Source organism: Mesoplodon mirus, assembly GCF_964341445.2.
Source record: "Mesoplodon mirus genome assembly, chromosome: 5".
Lineage (NCBI taxonomy): Eukaryota > Metazoa > Chordata > Mammalia > Artiodactyla > Ziphiidae > Mesoplodon > Mesoplodon mirus.
This window is the reverse complement of record NC_138980.1, coordinates 157,221,372-157,227,644: the sequence shown is the minus strand read 5'-3', so window position 1 is coordinate 157,227,644 and position 6,273 is coordinate 157,221,372.

Genomic DNA, 6,273 nt, shown 5'->3' with positions numbered 1-6,273 from the left:
ACATTTGACCAGAGACCTGAAGGAGATGAGGAAACATGCCCTTCAGATACTTGGGGAAGAGCAGTCCAAGCACAGAGAGCATCAAATGCAAAACCTCTGAGAGGAGAGTCGACTTGGCAAATACAATGCCCAAAAGACCAGCATGGCTGGAGCAGAGGGATGAAGGAGAGAATAGGAGCAAAGGTCACAGTGGAAGTGGACTAGACTTCAGAGTTAAAATTCATGCAGTGAGTCCAAGAATTAAGGGAGTCTTTGAAGAGAAAGAATATAAGATGTCAAGAATAGAATTTATGGAAACACCATCATTTAGGGGGTAAAAAAGATAAGGAGGTAGTAAAGGATATTAAAAAAGATGTCAGGGGAACCCCAGAGAAAGCAGTGCCACAAAGCCTTGGAAAGAGAAATTAATAAAAGAGGGGCTGTTTAACAGTGTCAACTGTTCTGTATTTTGCATGAAAATAAGAACTGAGTAAAAGCCTTTCAATTTGGAAATGAGAGGTTACAAGGCATCTTTGAGAGAACAGTTTCTCCTGAGTGGTAGGAGTAGAAAGTAAGAAGGGTGAGCGGTGAAGAAGAGCAGGTAGCATGTGTAGACTGCCTTCTGTGCCGCCGCTTGCTCCCCCTCCTTTTTTTGATAAATTTAGTTGAAAATGGGAAAAGGAAGATAGGATGATACTTTGGAAGTACAGAAAGTATTTGCAAGAATAGCTATTGGCTTTCCATTTTTGTGAATACATGGCCAGTGAACCACTGCAGAATTCTAAATCCGATGCTCGCAATCCGTTTTGCCTAGGGAATGTACAGTAGCCTACAGTGATTCACAACAAAAAACGTATTGGGATGAGATGCAATTTCTCCTTTCGGTAGTTCTTGAGATAAAATTAGTTTTTGCTAGGGTTATTTATCCATGTCCTCCCACTGCAGCCCGTTGCTAATTTGATGGGAAAATTTAGTTATTCCAGTTCATCTTGGCACACTTGTTAAGACAGTGGGAGTAGTATTCCTAAGCAGGTAATATTAAAATATTGATGATGAATTTTGGTGAAAAGGATTAACTAGATCTTTTAGGTTTCATACTACAGTGGTTATAAAGATACTTAATAGTTTTTTTTTTAAATAATTGCTTTAAAAATTGGCAAATGTATGCTAAGCTAACTGGCAGGTACTCTAATTTTGTGCTTTGTTCAATTTCTAGGGCAGTGATGATATTCAATAAATGTTATGTATTAATAATATTTTCCATGTTGCCTCCATTAAATTTTTTTTTTCATTAAATTTTTATACCCTAGTTAAATAATGATTACACTGGAAGCAAACCAGATGATTGGATGATTATAAAATATCTCACCCCCGAAAGTCAAAGATCCACATGTTAAAATCCAATGTATGCTGTTCATAATCGACCAAGGAAAGCACATTTATGGCATTACGTATAAGGTGTGATTTCCTTTTCTTTCCTTAAGCTGGGGAACAAAATGAACATCCAATGATGTTTTTGGCTGGTTGGCCTTCCCAGGATGTGCTATTAGAATATTTTTGAGACAGCCACATTTTGCCTTCACACAAACAGTAAAAAGCTAAGCTTAAAACCCCTACCAGAAAAAAGAAATTTTACAGTAGAAATTAGGATCCATCTCACTGGTGCTACAGCTTTTTCAGGCACTGCCCCATCCTAACCCAGATCACAGAGCAGAGAAAAAGGAAGATTAATGCCAAGAGGATCAATCATGCTAGTAAAGTTCTTAGCAGGGAATGCTGAGAACTATATAGTATCTCTTACTGATTAGCTTCCCCTTTTTAGAGAAAGGGGAAGCTTTCCATCCCAAATCATCTAAATCAATGCTAAATGTGAAGGAAGGTGAGGGTGAACAAAGGAAATAGCTTACAAAATATACACTGTAAAATCTAGAGGAAGACCACAAGGCCAATCTTAAACACTGACCATTAAAAATATTCTCCTAATTGGGTTTCCCTGGTGGCGCAGTGGTTGAGAGTCCGCCTGCCGATGCTAGGGGACACGGGTTCGTGCCCCGGTCCAGGAAGATCCCACATGCCACAGAGCGGCTGGGCCCATGAGGCCTGGCTGTTGAGCCTGCGCGTCCGGAGCCTGTGCTCCGCAATGGGAGAGGCCACGACAGTGAGAGGTCCACATACCGAAAAAAAAAATCTCCTAATTAAGTTTTCCAAATCTTTTTGAGAAAATATCTTTATTTTCTTGCATTTTGTTTGTGACTTATTAGTTGTAGCATTAACTGTGTTTTGTTTTCAAAAACTGTAATTTCCAAAAGATACTTGTATTACAATATCAGCTGGGTGTTCTTAACTTAATCACTTGGTTAGAACGATCCTCTAAAATGCAGGTGTTTCCCCATCACACAGGGATGAAACAGGATCTTTTCAATCCAACAAAATTTTATTACAAAATGTATTACACTTTTACTGTAAATGGATCAATGATCCAACATTTGATTGACAACAGCAAACTAGAAGTAGCCAAGAACAGAGAAGGTGTATATAGTTCAAACTCTATAGTTAAGAAGGGGGGAGAAAAAACAGGAATGAGAATGCAAAAATGTTTGTACATCATTAATGTCTGACTGATCACCACTGTGAATAAGTGATGGGTCTTCACAGAGGTATTGACGTGGGAATGGGAAATAGTATAGCTTTCAGTTGTTTTCCTTCTTCCTTCAATAGGCTCTTGCCTCTTCTTTCCTCAGGTAATATATACACCAGAAACCACTGGTTGAAGAATGATTCAGAATTTATAATACACTCAAGTTCTAAGTATTGATTAATATCTGTAGTATGGAAAAAAATAACTTCAAAAATTAACTTCATTTTACTGGAAGATACTCATATATACTCCAGGTTGATACTGATTAGGACCCACTCTCTCTCCTGCCAATGGTGAAATATCTTCAGTGCAATCTCTATACCCAGGCATGGTACTCTGGTAAGCAGAATTTTAATAAAATAAATAATATCTATTAGAAGAAAGCTAGTCAGTACCTCTATAGGAAACCAGCACGTTTCTTTAACGGCCTTAAGTGTCAGCTACATACCACTCCTTTTCTGCTTCTGTCTACCAAACAGATTTACATGGCTTTTGTTTTTGTGAGTATTGTGGAAGCTGTGATGATTAATGAGGATGTCAAATCTGTTAGGAGTGATTTCCTCTTAATAGGAGGATAAAATAATTTAAGCCCATTTGTAGTCCCTAATCTCAATTAGCCATTTTTACAGCATGTTCTACATGACTATAAATTTATTGGAGAAAGGCAAAAATTATGGACACCTTTGTATTTCAACACTTTAAAAAAATATTTTCTCTGTTTTAAAAGGCCTTTTGCCTAAACATTCTCTACCCTTATTTTAGGGTTTCCCCTAAGTTCGTTTAGAATGTGTCATGGATTCAGCTCTGTGGAGGCTTTAGCTACAAGTGCAGATTGGAACAATGTGGTTAGAAGTACAGCCAATTGATAGTTTAAATGACCATACCCTTTTCCTCCTCAAATTCTTGTTTAAAATGGTTATTAATTAAAAGAACAATCAAGACAGGAGTTTCAGTGGGCAAAAAATGGTTGCCATGAGGTCAGAAAGCCTTTCCTTCTTAAAGCTGTTTTCCATAAACACACTGTGGATAACAAATGTTCTTCTGATCAATCACCTCTCAAAAGAAAGTCACATATTTAGGTTCCCAATTCCAGACATTCTTTCTTCTATGTCTTATGAAGTTGATTCTGGTACCAAACCAAAAAAGATTGTGGGTTCAAACTACTAGGAAGAAATTAGGCATTGATGGAGTGTACCGTCTGCTGGCATTATGGAGGATGAGGGCCTTGGAGCTGAGATCTTAGATCCAAAATTCAGTATGGCAGACCACCCACAAGATCAGTCTTCTAACAGACAACCCTCAGGAAAATGCCTACTGCAAGAGACCATAAGCCAAGGAATGAACTAAACTAAGCACGGTTTCCTTTAATAGAAAATCTTTCTCTCCAAACACACAGACACGCACTCACACACACAGGCACACATGCACACACGTGCAAACATACACACCCCTTATGGATATAAAGTCTATAATTCCTTCAATACTCTGTCTTTAATTGCTTCTCAAATATGACCAAACTACCTGGCTTCAGAAAACAGGCTGCATGTTAGAATCATGGAGAGAGATGCACCATGCTAAGATGGGGATGCCAGGATGAGTAAGAAAACATTTTCTGTTCTCGAGAAGCTTAGAGTTTAGCATTGCACCAATGAATATAATATTTTTCATGCACTGATAAAGACAATATGTATACCAAATTAATTATACTAAATTAATTCCACTTTGGAATTAATTCCAAAGTGGAATTAAAATAATCATTGTAAGGTAAGTACCAAGTGTTAAGAGACTAAAAGGTGGATGAGATGTCTATTTGACTTTGTCACCCTTATGAATACAGCATGTAAATGTAACCTTGAAGCATAACAAGGCACTTCAAATGCAATCTTATTAATATATTGTTTTCTATATGTATATAGTGCCATTCATAAGACAGTTTTATTAGTAGACATTATTATTACTATAATAATACTTCCCATGTATTGAACATACCAGTGTGTATTAGGCATTTTATTTTTTTATTAGGTGTTCAAATATTTTCAAATGAATGAATAAAGTGCTAGAAATGGAACACCAACCAAGGAACTAGCTGACTCCAAAGCCTTTGCTCTTCCATCAAAATATGCTACCTTTCTAAATCAGTGGTCTCCACCTTGTCTACACATTGGAATTTTCTAGGGATCTAGAAAAAGTACCGATGCCTAGGTACCATGTCCTAAAATTCTGATTTAAGTGGTCTGGAGTACAGCCTGGGCATCAGAAATTTTTAAAGCTCCTCAGGTGATTTTAATGTACAGTCAAATTTGAGAATCATTGCTCTAAATATACTCTTTTCAGATAAAAAATATAGAAGCTCATGATTGCTAGACAAGAGGTTTAACAGTTTAAACAAGAAACGCACAGTTTTAGTGCTTAGGATGGATTTAGAACATCTATATATAATTAAACACTTTTCAACATCAGGGCTTTGTAAGCAGTTAGAAGATTCTTTAATATTAAAAAAGGGAACACCTCAACCAAAAGGTAGAGATATATTTAGGTGAATAGAACTAACATTAACTAACTATAATTACCTTATATGACTCCCTAAATGAAAATCTGTGTGGTAATTAGGCACAAGGAGGGTTTTCTATTATTTGTTTTAAGAATTTTTCAAATGTCTTAAGCAATGTATTTGTCAGATTTGAAAAGCTTCACCTAAATTCTAGGGCCCCTCCATGTATACCCGAATTTGATCTAGAAGTTCCTGCAGACCTATCCACAGTTACTTCTTTTTATCCACTGCAGCACGTTTGGATCAAATGTGTAGTAATTCATACTAGCAAATTTATTGTCCAACCTACAAAAAAGCCACATGAAAGGAGGAAAAATCTGAGATCTATAATGTGGTCACTGCTAACTCAGCCAAGACTAACTCTTTGATATCTTTATGTTCTTAACATCTGCATTTTGCTCAGTCTCCAGTGTAGTAGGAGAGGTAACAGAGGAGACAGATGAGAAAAAATGGAGGAAAAACAGCCCTCCAAAAACAGTATAATAAATTATAATAATGTATCCTCATTAATCATGCCCAGCTATGGTTTCAATTATTTGTTTTGCAGTGGAGATTTCAGGATGAGTGAGTGAGGCTTTCTTTCAAGCTGCTTTATGATTCTTTAAAAATCTGGGATGGAAGAAATTCTCAGGCTTTACTACTAAGCTCCTAATTGAAGCCTCATTTCTACTGAAGCCGACAAGAGGATGAATCAAAGAGGTATCCCACCTTGGAACCTACAAATCTCTTTTAATTGGTACATGGGATCTGGTCATTGTCTCCCCTCAGCAAAATAACTTAGCTGTATTTTTTTCTCATGTTTTAGAAATGACATTTATTTTAAACTCTTTCATAGAATTCTACTTCAGTGGTAGAAATGTTTTCTTCCTGGACCATCTAAACCAGAGTCCCTATGCAGTAGAGTGAACCTGCTTATTCTAGAATCAGTGCAAATTATCTCTTGTGTTTTCATGATTTTGTACTAGACTTCGACTTCAAGTCACAACATGACTTGAATAGTTTGAAAAGGAACCCTCTCTTCCATGCCAGCAGAGGGTGGCCTTTTCTGGAAGCCCACAAGAGATGGAATGTCTGAGATCCCGAAGGTTTCTCTCTGGAGTATTAA